The sequence below is a fragment of the Felis catus genome, chromosome A2, assembly GCF_018350175.1.
Source record: "Felis catus isolate Fca126 chromosome A2, F.catus_Fca126_mat1.0, whole genome shotgun sequence".
Taxonomy (NCBI): Eukaryota; Metazoa; Chordata; class Mammalia; order Carnivora; family Felidae; genus Felis; species Felis catus.
In genome coordinates this window covers 168,719,425-168,740,376 of record NC_058369.1, presented here as the reverse complement: position 1 = coordinate 168,740,376, position 20,952 = coordinate 168,719,425, and the positions used below count along the sequence as shown (strand labels likewise).

General features: G+C 45.2%; 1 protein-coding gene and 2 long non-coding RNA genes across 8 annotated transcripts in view; 2 read left to right on the top strand and 1 right to left on the bottom strand.

Moving 5' to 3' along the window:
• The window catches only part of PTPRN2 (protein tyrosine phosphatase receptor type N2), an 801,801-nt gene that overhangs the window by 99,087 nt on the left and 681,762 nt on the right, over positions 1-20,952 (top strand). The window lies entirely within an intron of this gene.
• On the top strand, positions 1,560-3,662 carry LOC109497737. Its single transcript, XR_002154152.3, has 2 exons — positions 1,560-2,765; positions 3,417-3,662. It is a non-coding gene; the product is annotated as an uncharacterized LOC109497737 (long non-coding RNA).
• Positions 15,903-18,687, bottom strand: LOC123384105. Its single transcript, XR_006594728.1, has 2 exons — positions 18,577-18,687; positions 15,903-16,817 (listed from the first exon to the last, which is right to left on the bottom strand). It is a non-coding gene; the product is annotated as an uncharacterized LOC123384105 (long non-coding RNA).

Sequence of the window (20,952 nt, the reverse complement as noted above, 5' to 3'; positions counted from 1 at the left end):
AGAACAAACTGAGGGTTGAAGGGGGTGGGGGTTTGGGGAGGTTGGGAAAGGAGTGATGGGCATTAAGGTGATGGGCACTGGGTGTTATATGTATGTGATGAATCACAGGAATCTACTGAAGCCAAGACTACGTTGTATGTTAGCTAACTTGAGAATATGTAAATTAAAAAAAAAAAAAGGAATAGGATATGGTAAAAAAGAGAAAGTGTTAGTCACTGGGGTCTTCCTCTGCTTTTCTTGTTCATCATGTGTTGCTTCGAAAATAAATTCTACAAATAGTGCACGGACATATTCGCATTAAAATCGAACACTTTGGAAACATAGAATCAAAGGCAAAGAACTTCCTCCACATCCCTTCACTCTGCCGCCATCACCACACCCAGAGGCACTGGTGCTTACCAGTGGTGTGCCCTGCCAGACCATTTGCCATGCCCATAGGCACAGAATGTGCCAGGCGCTTCCTCATGAGAAAGATCCGGCAAGTCGCACACTCGCCCCCTTTGTATTGTGCTCAGTGAATTAATTGTTGAAACAATTTTTATTGTCCAGGGCTGCTCTCTGAGCAGGATCATGCCCCCTTGTCCTCACAGAGGGGCAGCGAGCACCCCACACGCAGACCCACAGCCCAGAGATGTGGGATTACATCACTTGGCGTGACCAGGAGGCTTGTTGCGCTCTAAATTCCAATTAATCAAACTTAAGAGGGAATGGAAATTAATTACTGAGTTAAACAGTGTGAAGCAAAGTTTAATTTGGCATATTAACAGGAAATAAATGCACTTTTGAGCCTTCACTTTAATGATGAATTAAAACTGATTCAGCTCCATTTGTGCACATGCACACACTCACGGACATGTGTGTGCATACCCGTGCACACCCACATATACAACATCACTGATGTGATCCCAATTTAGTCATATTGGGTGTGACTTTATAACCAAAACAATTGATGATGGGGAAACAACATGAGTATATTTGTTCCGAATAAACGGTAATACAAATTCAGGGGTGATAAAGGTAGGTTCAGAACCTAGGCATGCTGCCTCTCCCCTCAAGTCAGGATGGTAAGGAAGTGGACTCTTATAGGTTGTATTTCTGCATGTTATGGTTCTGAGGTCTCTGATCCCCAGACTTCTTCTCCGCCAGACCGCCTCGTGACCCTCACTTAGACTGTATTTTAGTTCTCACTGCTGGAGTCAATTAACAGTGAACCAAGATAAGCCCTGCTGAGTGTACCTTGGAATTGCACGTTAATATTAGAATGGCTCCTTGGCCCCGTTCCCAGGGGCACAGAGGTGGCCTGCTGCAGCTTCGTGTTGCACTCACCATTGCCCTGCTGTGAAGCCCTCAGGATGCTGCCCATCCACAGGGTCCAGTTTATTTTTTATTTTATTAAAAAAATTTTTTTTAATGCTTATTTTTTATTTTTGAGACAGAGAGAGACAGAGCATGAATGGGGGAGGGTCAGGGAGAGAGGGAGACACAGAATCCGAAGCAGGCTCCAGGCTTCGAGCTGTCAGCACAGAGCCCGATGCGGGGCTCGAACCCACAGACGGTGAGATCGTGACCTGAGCCAAAGTCGGAGGCTCAACCGACTGAGCCACCCAGGCGCCTGCATAGGGTACAGTTTAAATATCCTACCTGGTTGGCCTTTGCTCAGCCGGCCTCTCTCTAGGACCGTTCTCTGACAGGACACTTCCTCCAGCCAAGCAGCTCATTTTCCCCAGAGCCCCGGCACCCTGCTTTCCTAACTGTTCTTAGATGTCGTCCTGCCCAGTGGATTTGCCTTTTTACCTCCATCTTGAAGGTCCACCTCTCCTCACAGTGGAAGTGAATGCAAGAGGAATTGCCCCATTTCCCAGATGGATTCCTGACTCTGAGGACAGTGGATGTGCACATTTGCTGAGACACTCTTAAAATAATGTTTTTCCTTTAGTCCCCAGTTTCTGGATTCATATACTAATTCATTGAATTAATTCCAATCTACAATTTTGAAGGTGGGATGGGGCAATTAATTATCTACTCGATGAAACTCATTTGCTGTTTCCCATGGCATATCTAAACCCAGAACCACTCAGCGTGTTTCTTGGGGGAAGGTTAACTAGAAATGCCAGTTGTAGATAGTGTTTTCTGCAGGGTCCAGGATCCATCTTTCCCATCATTGTTCTGAAAGTTTAATCAGTTATTTTTTTAATTTTTAAAAGTTTATTTATTTTTGAGAGAAACAAAGACAGTGTGAGTGGGGTAGGGGCAGAGAGAGAGGAAGAGAGAATCCCAAGCAGGCCCCACACCACCAGCACAGAGCCCAATGCGGGGCTCAAATTCACAAAACTGCGAGATCATGACCTGAGCCAAAACCAAGAGTCGGTCGCCTAACCGACTGAGCCACCCAGGCGCCCCTTTTTGATGGATGAGCAAATTCCATGTATGGAGTCTCTTGGTGCACTGTGCCTCTTCCATTTGGTTCAGGGTTTGCTGTGATGAATGGTCAGCTGTAAGTGGGTGACACTGCCGTGTTCTGTGCAGACGGTGACCGAGGAGCTGTGTCTGCCTCCCATACCTACCCTGGCCTTTCTTCCTGGCCCGAGTCTTGGCTGATTTGTCTATGCTCTGATGTCACTTTGGTGTTACACATTCTAGATCCTGGTGTCTAAGAATGCCACCAGCATAGAAGGAAGGAGATGTTCTATTGTACGGGATCGTCCAGTGCTTCATTGAGACAAACCAAGCAGATTTGATTATATCAAACCAAGAAATGCTAATAGGTTTGTATTGGAATAGTTTTTGCTTTGCAGTTTTTTCTTTTTCTTTCAAATGCTAAAAACAGTTTGTTTTTATGATACTTGCAGCCAACCTGATTTTAAAAATTGATATTTAAAGCAATAGCTCATTCTTTTCCCACATCGAAACTGTCAGCTGTTAGACGGTCGGATGGCTCGGGCTATCTCTTGAAGCCAAGATGGCAATTTCATTAGCTGCTTTCAAGCCAGCCTGAATATCTGAGTATATAACCGTGCTCTTCTCAGATGCCCATGTCTGGGGAATGTGCTTTGCAGTTTATGAAACCATCACTGCACAGAGCTGGGAGGCCTTTCCTCCTCTTCTTCCTCTCCCAGAGCCCAGTTGCCATGGTGATCAGAAAGCCATCCAGAATGTCCTGCCTTTTCCCATTCTGCAGCAGCACTTGCGGGAGTAGAGATGACATGGGTGTGTGCATCTGTATCTGATTGCGGGGCCCCTGCCTGCTCTCCCATGGGCCAGCTCAGTTCCAGGGTGCCATTCCAGTGGTGGGCTCATGCATGCCAGCCACGGGGGTGACCACACATGGAAGCAGCTTGTTCCAGGGAGGGTCTATTCAGAGAATGGGCACTGGTTTGTGGCAGGAATGGTTTTAAGGTTTTAACATATTTTCACAGTTGCTTCTCGCTTACTAAGACTCGGAGTCAAGAATTGCTGCAATATTTAGAGAAATCTGCTAAATCCCGATTTAATTTTGATTCATTTCGCTGGAAGCATTGGTGGAGACAGGAAGTTGGTGTTGGGGATCAGAAGCTATTGATATTTTCAGCCACAACCAAGAACCTGGATGAATAATGTGTATCAGTGGTTGTGCCACTTTGAAAAGCACAAAAACTATCATTAAAGCAAAATTTTATACTAAACTTGAGTCCTAAAGATCATATTTTTAAAAAAAAAACTTACTTTTTTTTAGCGTATGGGAGACTGTTAGGCCGAACTGCAGTGGTTAAGCCAGCGGTGTTGTTGGCAAGTGTCCAACATGCTGCTCTGAGGAGGGCAGGGGGGCTGATTTCCGGGCAGCTTGATGCCACTACAGGTGGACATTCATCTCTCAGGGCCCTGGCATGCCTCTGGGGTGAGCTTTTGGTACTTCTGGGATGCCGTCTCCTGCTGGAGCATTGACCTGTGAATACTTTTGAAGCACAGGTTCCACGGAGGCAGGTCTGTGTGTCAAGCATCAGTTAACGGGTGGGTGACCAGCGGCCTCTGTCACACTCTGACTCTGGTGGTTTTCACTGCAGCCGACTTCATGCGATTAGGCTTGGTTGGGGGTTGTTTTGGAAACTGCCTTACTTTGTTACCAGGGCTTGAGCTGGTGAGATGTTCCTGCTGGATTAATAAATACCCTGCTTGTCTCTTTTGTAACTGAAATAGCATTAAATAATAGGAGTTTGCATTGGGTTTTATACTTCTGAGTGTTTTCACATATGTTATCTCATTAGATTTTTGTAACATCTTTGAGCAATTTTTTTTCTCCCTGAGGTATTTTTGTTCTCATTTAACAGATGGCAAAGTCGGTCTCTTAGATGTTAAATGTAGTGGCACAGGGACAGAATCCCATCTAGAACCCACAGCTGACCCAGCCCTCTCTTCCTCTGACTGAACTTACCATTTGGTTCTCAAAACTGCATGGAATCATGGTGGCCCACCATCGTGTGCCTTTAAGATGCCTATTAACACCCATGGTAACCATTATGTGCCTCTTGTGAACTCTTTATGAAGCCGGCAGAAGAGGAGATGGTCATTTATGGGTTAGATGAGCACTGAAGCGTGAATAACTATGTTCCAGGCAACCCCCGCTGGAGACTTGGGCTGTCTTGTAACTGAGTGTCCCTGTTTGCCTGAAAATGAATTTCAGTGATAGAATGAATCAGGAGTCTCATACATACACCCAAACCTCAGAGAAATCCTGTGGTCAGAGTATCCCTCAATTTGGGGAGGTTCTTGGTTTTACTTTTACATTCAGAAATAAGAGAAAACAATTTGTAGAGGGTCTCCTCCCCTCTTTATTCATTTGGCTCGAAATCTGTGTTGTTAGTGGGGGTTCAGACTTATTCTCAGAATTGGAAGAAATTTCAGAGACTGAAAAGCAGGTAAATGTGCACGTGTGAGACCCTGTAAGGATCACCGTGATGGCAGATCCAGGAGCTTTGTGGGTAGGAGCAGGGGGAGAGAGTGAAGGCCCAGTCCTATAGAGACTTTCTTCACCTGCAAGGACAAGGCGTGGGCTGCTGTGCAGGCCTCCAGCTTTATCTTTCAAAGTGGAGAGTAGCTGTTCCTTGGCTTCCCTCTGATTAAAGGGCCCTGTGAGGTGTGACAGGAGGATAGTTTGCTTTCCTGTTCTTTCCTCCATTTTGGGAAACAAACAAACTCTCAGATCTCTGCTTAAAAAAGACTGATCCTCTGAAAGAAGAGGAGAGAATGAGGAGGGAAACTCGGTGATCCAAGGGGCTCTCGGCATTAGCGTCTTGTCTGGATAGGCCTCCAGCTCCCCGAAGTAGGCAGTCTGCTCTTGCAGAGGCCAGGTCAGTTCAAGGCCAAGGGTTGAGTGCTTGAGCGGTTGACATGGTGAAGAGATTGGAACTAGCACAAGATTAATGGATGTGTTCAGGTAGCAGTCACCCAAAGCTGTGGTCCAGACAAGCACTGGCCTTATCAGAACTGAAGACAAGTAGGGTTTTAAAATCCTTCAGGGTTCACTCCAACAAAGATGAACAAGGGTAGGAGAGGTGATGCTCTGGTCACCAGGTGGGTCCTGCGGCTGCTGGTGCTCCACCCTCACAAAGTCCCTGGGGTGGGGTGGTGCTTACTGGGGAAAGAGCTGACTCACTGCCCCCCTGCGTACCCCCCCCAACCTTCTATGCTGACTCACTGCCCCCCCTGTGCACCCCCCCTCCCAGCCAGCCTTCTGTGTTCTCTCACCAAGATGCATGTCAGCTCACTCCTTGAATTCCCTGAGATGTGCACTCAAGGTTGTGTATGTCCCTACAGCATCGCGGGGTGGTGGTGGCACAGTAATTGAGTTTGCTCTCCACCTCAGTGACTGGCGTTATCCTTTACCTCCCATGGCGTATGTTTGTTCATTTGCTCCTGAGTACTGTTCCATGGAGAAATGGGCTGTGCTTAGGTTGTTCCCAGTGTCTGGCTGTTGTAAGGAAGGCTGCCATGAATACCCTCTTGTGGGCCTTTGGGGGACCCTGCCTGCTTCCTCGTAGAGTGGAGGGTAGGGCTTATCCCAGACACCCACCCGGAAAGTTTCCTCAGTCAGGTTATTTGAGATTCTGGAAAGCTGCAGAAATGTAAGAAATAAAAGTAAATACATAAAAAGCAGATTATCTTATAAGCCACTAGGAAAACACATAGTTGTCTTTTTAGTGGTCTGATCTTATTGGTCAGTCTTAGTTTTCTGGCAAAACAGAATACATATTCTTTTTTTCCAGTTGTTGGAATGGAATTCCTCCTTTCACTCTACTATTTGCCAGCAAGTCAGATCCCATTATGATGGTAGGAAAAATCCCCATTCCTTATGTTTTGCTTTGGCTAGGTTTCTCTCACACTTGCTATGTGGCACGAACAAATGTTGTTTGGCTACTCTGATGACTTTGGTAGGATTTTGTTTTTTCTTATTTGTTTCAAGGAACAGAAATTCACCCCAGCATTAGTAAGACCACTGTGGGTGATGGGGGAGAGTGGTGAGGGCCAGTTGCCATTTTCATATGCCCAGTTGCCTGAGTTGTCAACTCCATCTGTTAATTTGATTGGCTCAGGCCAAGCTTCAGACTTAACCCACTGAGTCACATGTCTCCTTCTGACCCAATTGGGTCAAAGTTAGTGGGGGTGGGGGTGGGGGTAGAGGTGGTCTTGAGCTGCTTGTGCTCACTGTTTCAGCAGGACTGGTAGGCTCCTCTCTATCAGAAATGAAGATGTATCAGTAGTTAGTGTTTTGTTTCTTCATTCTCTGAAAAGAAACAGAAACAAAACAACTAGGCCCAAACTGTATACATTTTTGTCTGTTTATTTTGGATTAATGGTTTCATTTTCTTAATCTGGAAGCCTGATGCCATTGATTCATCTGTTGTGTGCGTATGTCTGTGTGTGTACATGTGTGCATGTGTGTGTGTGCACATGTGTGCATGTGTACCTTTGTATACACACTGTGGTCATGACCTCTGTGACTGGAAGTCAGGACTCTTGGGGCCAGCCTGGGCCACCAGCCATTTTCTTGACCTTCTCTGTTCAAGTTGCTTTTCCATTGAAGATGCTGGATTTCTCACTTGTAAAATGAGGAGTTTGGCTAGATCAGTGGTTATCAGCTTTGGTTGCCCATTAGAAATACCTGGAAGCTTTTAAATAATACTGGTGTTCAGGCATTGGCTGGCAGACTTGAATCAGACTCTTTGGGGAGTGGGGCCTGGGCATCAGCCTTCTTTCTTTTCTTCCTTCTTGTTTTAAGCTCTGTGAAGTGACTCTGATATGCAGTCAGAGTTGAGAAACACTGGGCCATGTGATCTTTAAGAAACCTTCCGGCCCTAAAATTTCCATGATCTCTGCACTAAAATGCCAGCTGTGCTTTGTGCAACGAAGACAAAGGTATAGAGGAGGAGTTCAGTTTCCTCATTATTACTTCTGTGGTTTGTTAGCGGGAGGATCATTAGCATAAAAGGTATTTCTCTGTGGACACACAAATCAATGCAGATGACTAACTTGCCATTTAACAAATTGTAGATTATAATGTAAAACTGTTTTAGGTAAATAACCCTAGTCTAATTGAATGATAGTATCCTGTTTTTCATTAGTAAGGATATTAGCTCAAGATACAGGAAGACTATAAGAAAGCTACCAGTTGTTACTAATACCTGCATGGTGTTTTACAACTTATAGAGGATTTCATATGCTTTATTTCACTTGAGCCACAAAATTCCAGTTGTATCTTAAACTATCTACTTATAAGCCTGTTATTTTGTCAACTAGAAATAGGATAGGGTAGCAGGGAAAGCAGGAATATGAACAGTTGGCCAGAACATGGCCCAATACAGCATAACAAGGCCAGATCTGGGACCTACAAGGTCTTTGGCAGTAGAATTACCCAAATTATGAGAGGCCAGTGACTTAAACGTATGCTATTGAATGTGAGGAGATGAGTTCTATATTTGCTTTGTGGAGGTCCTTTTATCACTACACAGATGTATCAAGCAATGGGGCAACAACTGGGCAACAAGGGAGAGGATCTAAGTTCGAGGCCTGGAAATGTGTTCCCTGGCTGAGCAGTTCAGTGCACATGACCAGTGGGCTATCTGTGCTCTAGACTCAGGAGATCAGAGATCTTCTGCCCAAGTCTAGCACATGCCTGGCATGTAGTCAGCTCTTAATGAGCATCTTCCGGAGGCTGTTGGACACATATGTTTAGGGTAGTGTCTGTGGCAGAGACATATAATGGACATGGTAATGAGCATGAGAACCAAGTCTCCTGGGGACTCATAAGGACTGACTCTTTCTATGCCCAAATTTGCTTGTGTGTAGAGTGAGTATAATAATATCTTCTTGGCATGAAGGTGAGATGAGGTACTGCAAGTAAGATGTTGGGTACATATGCAGCAAATATTGGACACTCAGTGAATGTTAGGTAAAACTGTTACAACAAAAAATGCCTGCAGTGAGCATCAGTCTAATGGGGGATAAAGCAGCACAAAAAGGACTTATATGTGAGATGCAGGAAGGGAAGTTACATGAAAGAAGAACCAAGAAGAGATGTAAGGAGTAAGGAGGGGAGGGACAGAAGTGACATCAGTGAGAATCAAGACAGGCTCAGGGAAGAGGAGGAAATCATGGAGGCCGTTGAGATGCCACTGTGTCCCTTCATAAATTTTTTTGAGATGGGAACTCTTAGTGTCATCACATGATAGGCGAGGAGGCCCAAGGCTGTTTAGGAACTGCTCATGATCATACAACTAGTTAGTGCTGGAATCGAGGTCTTTACCTGTCTTTAATAGCCTTTCTAAGTAGCTATGTTATCCTAAGCAAGTTACTTAACCTCTTGGAACTTCAACTTCCTTATGTCTAAAATGAAGATAACACTATTTGTCTCAAGGTTGGTGATAATGAGCGTAAATGGTCTAGCATAGAATCTGGCACCCAGGTGATATTTAATAAATCACATAGTAACTGATTATGATGGTAATGATGACGACAATGACAATGATGATGGCCGTCTTGATGGTGATGATGGTGGATGATGACCATGCTGATGATCGCGACAATGATGATGGCTATGATCGTGGTAGTGATGGTGATGATGACAGTGATATGAGCATGATGATGATGTGATGATGATGATAAGGATGGTGATAATGATAGTGGTGATGGTGGTGGTGATGATGATAATGATGATGGTGACGATAATGATGGCCATGATAGTGGTGATGATGGTGATGATTATGATAAGGATGGTGATGGTGAAATTAGTGATAGTGGTGATGATGATAGTGATGGTGGTGGTGATGATGATGATGGCAATGATGATGGTGACAACCATGATGGCCATGATGATGGTGGTGATGGTGATAACGTTGATGCTGATGATGGTAATGATGGCGATGCTGATGACAGGGGTGGGAGTAAGAAAACAGGAAAAGGTGGAGGTAGGAGATGATAGGTTCACCTGGCCTCTTGGGCTTCCAGTTATCTAATTGTCTGTTGAGGGGCATGGTCTGGTAATGCCTTCAGTGACAGTATCAGGTCGAGGGCATCAGCTGCCATGTATGAGGGTCTGCACCACTTTTGAGAGTGATAAACAGGCTCACCCAAGCACCTGTAGCAAAAGCCTAACAATTTGCTTTACGTTTGAAGAAATAAGGGTGGGGGTTGTGATTTAGGCTTGGGGGATGGTGGTCCTGGTCAGAGATCCTACTGTGTGGACGTAGAAAGGAGAGCAGCAAAAGGTATGAATGAATCCAGCAGGGGGAGCACAGATGATCCATGAATTTGAGAGGAAATGCACATTGAAACACTGAAGCTGTTTCACCAAGTTAGGAAAGGTTTTCACTCAGATGCTTGGTATCCCAGTAAGTTAAAACTTTCATATGCTACTAAAGAGAGAATTGGTTGTTTCTCTTGAAAGTCCTACTATGCTGCCACTCCTTAGACTCAGTAGATTGTGATGCCTCCAGCTTTGGTTTTCTTTTTCAAGATTGCTTTGACTATTCGGGGTCTCTTCTGGTTCCATATAAATTTTAGGCTTGTTTGTTCTAGCTCTGTGAAGAATGCTGGTGTTATTTTGATAGGGATTGCAAAAATGAAACATTTAAAAATGTTTATTTATTTTGAGAGAGAGAGAGAGAGAGAGAGAGAGAGAGAGAGAGAGAGAGAGAGAGAGAGAGAATGAATGCCTGTCTGGACTTGAATCCCAAGTGTGCCATCCAGTTAGCCTCTCTGCATCTCAGTCCACTCATGTGGAAGGTGGGAGTGTTGTGGGGTTGTTGGGAGCATAGGATGGGACAATGAGCTGGCAGGTACCACTGAGGCTCCCACATTCACTCTTGGGACAAATGCGGACATGACACATGGATTGTGAGAACTGTCAGAAGCTTTTGGAAATCCTAGCACTGAGGCCACACCCCTGTCAATTAAACCAGAATTTGGGGATGAGGCACCACAGATTTCCCAAGTGACCCACTTCTGGCCTAAGAGTCGTTCCTGAGCACTGCTGGGCCTCGGGAGAAGTTCTCTGTGCTGCTGGGCAGCAGATGGGGAATGTGCAGGCTGACGTGCCTGGGTGAGACTTTGCTGGAAGGATATACACTACGGTTTGTTTGCTTTGTTCTGTGTTTATAGAGGGCGTCACAGCCAAAGGAAAGTACCTTCCCTTGGAGCCCACTCACCTCACTTTCCGACCACTTCTTCAGACTCCCGGTTTCTGAAGCTAAAGAAAAGAATTGAAAATCCACCTATGCAGACTTGGAGGGGAATTAGAATATCTCCAAATGGACAAAATTTAGTACTACACATGTGAGGTTTTGACCTTGCCAAGAGAATTCAGGATGTGGATAATAACACTGCAAAGGATTAAAGACATGATTCTTTCTGTTTTTATCATACTTTCCTGGGAGGCCGGATAGAACCCCTTGGAGAAGGAGGTTTTGGAGTGGATGCCCATCTTTGTGTGTTAACTGTGGTGCTGTGTGTGGGCCCCCACCCTCCCCACCTGTTGTAGATCTTTATTTTTAGGGCCAGCCCTGTTTGTCTAGGCTGATGTGGGTACGAGATCCTGTAGGGAGTCCAGCATATCATGCCAGAGCTGCTAAGGAGGCAAGGGTTTCTTTCATTGGTGATTCCAGAGGTGCTCTGCCAGTTAAGTGGGAACCAGAATTAGGAAAAAAATGACAGAGGCTGGCCTTTTTGTAGTCAGATAAGGAGGCCTTTACCAAGTGAATATTCTGAGAAAGGATCAGAAAAATCATCAACCAGTTCATCTAGTTCATATGAAGACAATAAATATTAATGAGTCCATCCAATATATGAGATGTGTGCACCTCGTTTGGTTCCTGAGTCAAATAATTCAAATATAAGATGATGTTAAATTTTTTTGTTGTTTAGTTATTTATTTTGAGAGAGAGAGAGAGAGAGAGAGCGCATGTGGGAGTGAGTGCAAGTAGGGAGGGGGGCATAAAGGGAGAGAGAGAGACAGAGAATCCCAAGCCAGGTCACTCGGTCAATGCAGAGTGCCGGGCTTGATCTCACAAACCTGGAGATCATGACGGGAGCTGACATCAAGAGTCTGACGCTTAACCAACTGAGCCCCCAAGGCACCCCCTAAGATGACATTTTTAAAAGTCAGTTGGGGAAGATTTAACACTGACTGGATATTAGAAATTTATATATTAAGGAACAATTGTTAATTTTGCTAGATGTGATCATGGCTTTGTAATTACATCTTGTACAAGTCCTCATGTGTTAGAGATATATACAGTATTAGGTTTTCTCAAACTTACTCCAAGCCCTCCTAGAAGGGGTGGGAGGCACAAGGGGTGATTATTGCACCAGGTCAGTGCAGGATACAGGAACATGGATTGTGTTGTCCACTTTACTTTTGTGTGTGTTTGGAAATGTCCACAGTAAAAACTTACAGTTTGCTGTGCACACCATCAGACTAGTTGCCCCAGTCATGGTGTCATGTGTTTTGTTTTTCTAGAACAGAGTGGATCTCTACAAGGTAGCTGCTGGAGGTGGCAGTGAGGGGGACATAGAAGGGAATGGAGATTAACCAGCGTCTTCTGTGTTTTTCCAAAGAGGACTGTGAACACAGCTGTTAATAAAGGAGTGGGGACCGCATTCATTACCCTCTGCAGATAGGGCTGGGTTAGGGTAACATGATCAAATATGGGAAGGGGGTGTGTTGGCAAAGGTGTCTCCTGCCTCCCCCACAAGTGTGAGCATGCACCTTGTGGGGAGACCTATGTAATATATTCATTGCATGCAGTATCTGTGCTTTTTGGTTTTTAATACATTGACAGTACAGGCTCTGTTCATGCATTTCAGGATGATGATCTAACATGTAGCCGTCCTTCTCCTGTGGCTAAAGATAAAGATACACAGAATTGTCATCTTTGACATTTGGTTCACACATTTTCCCCTGTTCATTTGCTACTCACCAAATACTTCTTGACTGAACAATGGTCCAGGTGTTACTGAGGGTAAGTGAGGGTGCCAGGTTACCACAGGCCTGCCTCTGGGACTCAGCTGCCCTGGTCTGTGAGCTAGAGGACGGCCAGCTGGTTTGTCTCATGGGTGGGGGCAAGGGCACGCAGGCAGGAGGCTGGGGCATCACGTTGTCTTATTCATGTGGGTCCTCTTTCCCCAGGAGGTTCTGCACCCCCTGAGCTGAGGGCAGGCCCGTGCTGGCCTGTCCTCTGCTCTCCACGCAGCACCCAGCAAGCTGGAGGAAATGTGTCAATATTTTGTGGCTGAAGAAGAGGAGAAATTTTAAAGACGGCGATACCATCAGGTGGATATGTTGTGCTCTTCCCACCCACGTGGTTTGCGGGGGCAGCTGCAATTGTGATTTTGTGTCCGGACTGTCACCAGCTGGCTGGTCCGGGCCGGGCTCTGGGTAGTGGGTGCCTGAGAGTGTGCTGAGCCGTGCTGGGAGGTGTGGTACGCAGGGTAGTGCTCCCTCACGGTTCCCTTGGGAACCAGCAAAGAGAGAGAAAGATGATGCAGGTTTGGGAGGGGCAGTGAGGACCCGAGGATGGAGGGGGAGAGCATCCTGCAGTGTGAGAATCGGGGTCTCAGGACTTTTCACTGTGAGGGTGGAGAGCCAGGGTCCTGAGCCTTGACATCAAGGGAGTTCTAGTTAGTACTTTTCATGCTGAGTCGTTTGATCTTTATCCTTTAGGCTGGTGTGAGAGGTGTCCACAAAGTGCTGCTCACTGGCTGTGTTTGTAAATAAAGGTTTATTGGCACACTGTTGGTCACACTATAGTGCAGCTCTCTGGGCTCAAGGGCTCAGAGACTGCATGGCCCACACAGCCCAAAACATTTATTCCCTGGTCCTTCACAGAAAAACCTTGCTGATTCCTGGGTTTATGTCAGATATTTTCAGCCTTTGACAGGCTGAAGAATCTTTTTATTTGTTATCAAATTTAAATGAGTTTGAAAAAAAATACACATGGATTCATTACTTCCAGTACTCTGTAAAGGTTGGGACCCTTCCTTCCTTCCTTCCTTCCTTCCTTCCTTCCTTCCTTCCTTCCTTCCTTCCTTCCTTCCTTCCTTCCTTCCTTCCTTCCTATTTTTGAGAGAGATAGAACATGAGCAGGGAAGGGGCAGAGAGAGGGGGAAACACAGAATCCAAAGCAGATTCCTGGCTCTGAGCTGTCAGCCCAGAGCCTGACGTGGAGCTCAAACTCATGAACCATGAGATCATGACCTGAGCCAAAGCTGGACGCTCAACTGACTGAGCCACCCAGGTGCCCCAAGGTTGGGAACCTTCAAAGATCTGGTTGGTGCTGAAATGTGTCGCAGAATCGGGAAGAAAGCACTTCCTGGGGTCTGAGCTGACTCTGGGCAGGGGCTGGTGAGGAGGCAGGGGCACCAGAGAGGGCACGTTTCATGGAGATGGTGAGCTTCCTTGGCACATGTTGACTTCAAGCGTCCACAATGTGTCTGGGTAAATAGGCAGGTGGCTGTAAAGACATAGATACAAATGAATAAAAGTATTCCTTAGCAAATTGTGGCTCAATAAACAAAATTATTTATTCCTAACATATCAACCTAAGGTATATATTAAACCATTCTAGTCACAGAGACAAACAACTTTAAGAATGTTCCTCAGTTTCTGTTTTCTTTCAAATTCTTACCAGATGTGCATGTGCATTTCCTTAGAGTTTTATCTTAAGCAGAGGCAGGGCTTTACCATAAGCTTCACTGCACCCTCAGGTCCATCACGTAAGTGATCATGGTTCTGTTGGCCAGGACTTTTTAGTGGTTTATTACAGTTTTACATGTTTGCACATTTAGAGACTGTTTTTGGCCCTTACCTATGGTTCTCGACTGTAATCTCGTTACCGCACTCCTACTCCACGCTGTATTCCCTCTGATTCTCCTCGAGCACTTGCAGTGCCTCAGGAGCAGCATGCGAGGGCTGGATCTGTCAGTTGTTGTAGCACGTGGTTCTCCATCTGATCTTTGTTCCACTTGTGGACAGCTTCTACTGAACCCTGTCAGTCTGCTGGTTGCTTCACATGTACCCAGCTGGAACTTGAGTGGCTTCTACAAACTCTAGGGTGCAAGGATGTCCTGGCTACCGTGGGGTGCAGGGTCTCTAACAGACTATGCAGTTCATGGTTTTAATGTCTCTCTGCCTCGTGGAAACACAGTACACATTGTTCCTGATCCATGAATGCAGTGCATTTAATTAATGCTTTCCATACATTCAGGTGTTACTGTAACCAGAACATGAGTCCCCTGAGGCCCATTTATGATCCACCTTCCCTTGGAACAGCCTTTTTTTTTTTTTTTAAGTTTATTTATTTATTTTTGAAAGAGAGAGAAAGAGAGGGAGCACGTGTGCGAGTGCAAGTTGGGGGAGGGGCAGAGAGCGAGAGAATATCCCAAGTTGTCTCCACGCTGTCCGCACAGAGCCCAACACAGGCCTCGATCCCATGATCCATAAGATCATGACCTGAGCCAAAATCAAGAGTCAGACGCTTAACTGACTGAGCTACCCAGGTGCCCCTCAAATAGTCTCTATTTTGACTTCACAGTTGCCCTAGTCATGCCACTTTGGATTTGTGTATTTTGGCCCCTTCTTAGTTTTTATTTGTTTCCTAAGCTCCTGGTTGCTTTTTCCCAGATGTCTCTTTTCTCATCCCCTCTGGACCTCACTAATACCATCTGTTTATCAAGTCCCACTCCTAGGGGATTTCTTCCCAGAATGCAGGCTGTCAGGCCCCAGACATGGGGCAACCTCGGGCCCTCCTCCCACAATGGATGTTGGGTGGCTCCTGTTACAGCCTGTGAGTGGGCAGGAGCTTCTGCTGTAGTGCAGGGGGCTGTGGCCAGGACTAGGCTGCAAAGGGCAAGGACCCCAGCATCCTTGTCCTGCACATGGAGCTGACCACAGGGCTTGGGTTGGGCAGTGCCAGAGTGGGATCTGTGCAGCTAGCCAGGAAGTAGACCGGGAGGAATGGGCTGGCTAGGGATGTGCTTGGAAGGCAAGTCTTCTCTGGGGAGTGAGGCTCTAACCTCCCATGCTTCGCCCCAGGACCTTGCTGTGGGCTTTTGGAATCTCAGAGAGGAGCAGCGAGTGTGGCAGCCCCAGGACTCTGCACCTTAAAACACTGCAGTCTTGTAAGGGTTTGCAGCAAGCTAAGTCCTTTCTGACCCCTCTGGCTACTGCAGGGGCATAGACACGTGCCATGGGAATTCCTGGAGGGAGAGCTTCCTCTGGCTGGTGTCAGTGGGTGCTAGACAGGAGCAGGGCCTTTGACCTGGGGCTTGGGAGGGTGGTGGAGAGCACAGGTGTTGTCAGGGGCTAGCAGGAGCTGCCAGTAATTCCAGAGAGGTGGAGACAAGTCTGGAAGAGAAAATTGTATCTTGCCTGAGAATGTGGCAAATTCCAGTTTTAATTCCTTCGATTCTTAGTGGCTTGTGGATGGAGCTTCTTGTTGTCGCCAGATAAAAGGGCAGGTTTGGAGACAGGTGGCCAGGCTGGAATCAGACTGAGCTACTGTGGAGTGGGAGACCAAGGGTAGAGTTTCCAGTGGTGCTGTGTCCTGGTTTCATGAGTGTGAGGAAACACACACAGAGCTGGCCACCTGTGTCTTCCTTGTTCCTTTGCAGAGGAATGGATTTGCACTGCACACAGTAGGAATCGCTTTGGGTCTGACACCTAACCATTTCTCGTGCCTACCTCCCCGTGTCTGCTGGGAGTACCTGCATTCCTAGAAGTGGGCAAAGTGCCCTTGACCCTTGGGCCAGTCTGCTCGCCCATTGTCTCTCATTGAGCCCTGCTCCCAAATTTCGTAGCTGCTTTTCTGGAGAAACAAAGCAACTATCACTGCTTCGTGCAGCCCGCAGAGGACAAAAGTATTGCGGACCGCCCACATGTAGGGGCCACGCTGTGCAGCGTCTGCCCTTGAGTCCTGCTAACATGCAGCTACACCTTCACCTACGCCAATGCCTGGGCTCAGTGGAGGTGAAGAAGCACCCCTGCACAGGCCTGCATGAACGTCCTGTGAAAGATGGTTGAACCAGTTCATTCACCAGTCCACGTAGACTCCTGAGAATATTAACTGTAAGTGCACGTAATTTTTGGTTATCCACCTTGATGCGGAGGACCCACAAGTCAAAATGCAGCATTAGCTGAGATTAAGAGTATTTATATAAGTGCTTGATCTCTTGTGAAAATTAAGTTTATTTCCTGAACGTTGTCTTTGACAGTGAGGATGGCCTGGGAGAAGGCTGGGTACTTGAGTAGAGATGGTATGCAAACAAACAATTGAAAATCCCCACAGATATTCCTGTTTGCAGAAGGAGGTAGAAAAGTGTAATACAGATTAATAATTATTAAAAGTCATTCAAGAGTGATTTTTTTCCTACATAACCCTGTTCTCAAATTATAACTGATTTTTTAAAATCAAAGATCAAAAAGCCCAAACCATTGTTACTTGACCTCTTTTTTCCTAGTATTTTTCCCACACTTAGACATGTTTTATGCATTTCTAAACATATTGTTTTAAGCATTTTCCCATGTTATTTCATGCTATTTCTAAATATAACCTTTAACAGTCATTTGGGGCCCTAAAATTAATGTGAAAATCACAATCCCCTTTAGTCCTAGAAAATGTATTCATCCATTCCTTCACTGTTCTGTGAGGAGACTTTTGTTGAACAAGTGTCAGTGCCAGTCTTCTGAATAATACTAATGGTAAAGCACTCTGCTCACCCCACCTTCTGGGGGAAGAGGAAAGCTCAGGCTCAGAGTTCAGGATGGGTGGGAGGAGAGTGAAGTTCTAGGCAACACTTAACTCAGTTTTTATAGTCTAGTTTAAATGTCACTTTTTCACTGAATCTTCCCTGATCTTATTATGGTGGTTGTTTGTATCTGTTTCCCTCCCCCAGGGCAAGGAAATTTCCTATCACCTATGACCCAGTGCTAGAACAGGGGAGGGGTTGGTGTTTTATTCAGTCTATTCAGCTGCCCTGTATCTTCCTCACTTAGGCAGTGTGAGGAAGATGGCGGCCTTCAAGAGTCCTCACCTGCCATGTCCAGACAAACCTTCATTGTCAGTAGGGCTGTGTTTGGTAGGCTCTCTGCCCATTGGCATTCATTTTAGAAGAAATGAAATGTGTAGAGCAAGTTAATTATGGGGATACGGTTTATAAAAATATCACCTTCCAATCTAACTTCCAAAGAATTGATTAATCCAATGGTAATTAGACAGCCTTGGAGCATAAACACGCACGTGTGCACACACAGACACACACACACACACACACACACACACACACACCCCTTTCCAATTCTCTATTGCAAAGATAGCATTGATATGCAAGCTATAAAATTAGCATACAGTCAGAAAACACAGCACAGTGCCAGTCAGATATTCTTGTATAGTTCCTACATAAAATATTAATGTAATTCAGTAGCACATTAAAAGAATACTGTGTCAGAACCAACTGGGGGCTCATTCCAAGAATAAAGACTGATTCAATAGTAGGAAGTTAATACAATATACCATATTAATGGGTTAAAAAAGAAATACAGGTAGTTATTTATAAAAAGATCTGAGAAAATTCAGCATCTATTTGTTGATAAAGTTTCTTAATAAAATAGGAATAGATGGGGGCACCTGGGTGGCTCATGAGGTTGGGTGTCTGACTCTTGATTTCTGCTCAGGTCATGATCTCACGGTTGGTGGGATTGAGCCCTGCATCAGGCTCTGTGCTGTCTGCACAGAGCCTGCTTGGGATTCTCTCTCTCACTCTTTCTCTGCCCCTCCTCCCACTCATGTGCTTGTTCTCTCTCTCTCTCTCTCTCTCTCTCTCTCTCTCTCTCAAAATAAATAAATAAACCTAAAAAATATCGGAAGAAAAGGAAAGTTCCTTAATGTGAGAAGTCATTTAGGTAGGTAGATAAATTGATAGAGCAAGTGTTAGAACTCAGCATAATGGCATGGATTTCAGTGTTCATCTGTGCATACGTGTGTTGACATATAACTATTAGCTATCAACTGTCATCTAGCACAGCTTTGGTGGTACCAACCTAGGAGTTCTCACCCTTGCTGCTGGGAGCTTTTGTTGCTGGGCGCCACCTGGGAACTTTTAATAGCTTCTGTTGTCTCCATTCTTCTTTAGGTCATTCGAATCAGAATCTCTGGGATTGAGACCACTGTATTAGAAAATCAAAAAATCTGAAAAATATAAGAGGTGTAAAACCAAAAGGAAGAGACAGTATGATAATTATTAATAGATGATATGGTTCTATGCCTGGAAAACCTAAATCCATTGAATAACTACTGACAATATCTGGTGGGGTGACTGGTTACACATTTAATGTAGAAATGAAGAGCTTTCCTATGTAGCAGCAACCAACGGAAAACACAATGGGAGGTGCTTAAACCGTCTGGAAATAATCTGAAGGATGTTCGGGTCATGTATGAAAACCCCTCAAATTCTGCAGAGGGACTTCTGCTTCTGAGTATGGTGACTGGTTTGCATAGGCCAGTTTTACCCCAAGGCTAATAGAAAAGCTAGATAAACGGCAGAAAACTACCATTGGAAGATACCAAAGAGTTATAAAAGTAACCGAGATCGCAGTTCAGGTGACTCAGCATCATTGTATTTGCCAATCAATAATCAATGCTGGCATAGGGAGGGCAAGAGAGAAAGCAGCTGCTGGGGGTTTAAGAGTGGTCATTCAGGGTCTGCCAACATGTGAACATGCTGGGAGACACCCTGGGCTTTTAGTCAGGCCCTCTGGAAGGCTGGGACTATGGCAGGAGAAAGGATGGATAGGAATAACCCCATCTGTGTTGAGCCTGGCCACTGTACTGCTGGCTGTCAGAAGTTGAAGAAAAGACCTTTATGGGCTAAGATATCAGCTTGAGCCTCTCCCATTCTTCACACACGATATCAGCCTGTGGTAAAAATTGCCATGCCTTTTAAGTGATAGGACCAAGAGAAAACAGGCAGACAGCAGAGACAGATGCAGAGGTGATCCAGGTATTGATGTCATCAGGCTTTGACACTGAAAGAAATGGTGATTAATATCTTCAAAACAACAGTTGATACGTGGAGAATTTCAGAGAGGTATAACTATAGAAAAGAACCACATGGAAATTCTAGCACTGGAAAATGCACTCCCTAGATTTAGGAAAGCAGCCTATGGGTTTAACAGTGGAGTGGACACAGTGGAAGTGAATGGGAAATATGTCAGAAGACCATATCCAGAGAAAGGAAAGGATGTAAAAATTGAGAAAGACATATATGGACATTATAAAGAGGTAACGTACTGTAGACTGAAGTCCACAAAGGGAGAGGAGACAGAATGGACGGAAGCAGTGTTTGAAAGGGTAAAAATTAATAGGTTTCCAAAACGTATGAGAGACATCAGGCAAAAATTCAAAAAACATTATGAATCCGAAGAGGAACACACACACACACACACACACACACACACACACACACACACACACACCTGGGAACAGTATAGTAAAATTGTTGAAAATGAAAATTTAAAAATATGGCCTAAACACAGAGACAAGGCATGTAATGTCATAGGTTGTGGTAAGACTGTGTGGGAGACGGAATTACTGTCCTCCTACACCTTCCTTTCTACCTGCATACTTGCCTGTTGCTGAGTGTTTGTGTTATAGATGGTGCTGCATCCCCTTGTCTTATCTGGGTTCAGCTGCTGGCTTACATTGGCCAGTCTGATGAGGAGGGAATAAGAGAGGTGCTGATCTTGACACTAGGGACCTCTCCAGCTCACATGATGATTGTTTTAAGTCAGTGGGTTTTGGGGGTGGTTCCTTATGCAGTTGACAGATGACTTCAACAGTTGGGGGCAACTAGAAGATGATGGAATGATAGCTTTAAAGAACTGAAACAAAGTAACTGCCAACCTAAAATTCTATTCCCAGAGAAATGATCTTTAAAAAGGAGGTGAAACAAATGACATTTTAAAACCATCAAAAAATAGAGAGGCTGTATTATTAGCTGTTGTGACTAAACAAGTACTAAGTAGAGATCTTTGGGTAGAAAGTTTGTGGCCCTAGAGGAAGCGCAGTGGTGAAGGGCCTGAAAGGCCGTGTAGAGGAGGTAGACTCACAGAAAGTCCAGAATCTCCTCTAAGAAGCATGAAGACAGCGGGATAATTGGCAAGACAGCATTTCTGGGTAGGGAGGTTTAATGTTGTATTATGTCAGTTCTTTCTGAATTACTTTTATGTTTAAGCAGTCACAGTACAACATTAAAAGAAATTCTGTTGGAATTAAGCAAACTCATGTTCAAGTTCATGTTGAGAAGTATGTGTGCAGCTGAACAAGGAAGTATGGAACAGAGCTGTTGTTTGTTGGGTGTTGACTGACCATCCCACGCTGCAGTGCTTTATGATGACGGGGCGTTCAGCCCTGAGTGGTGGTGACCACAAAT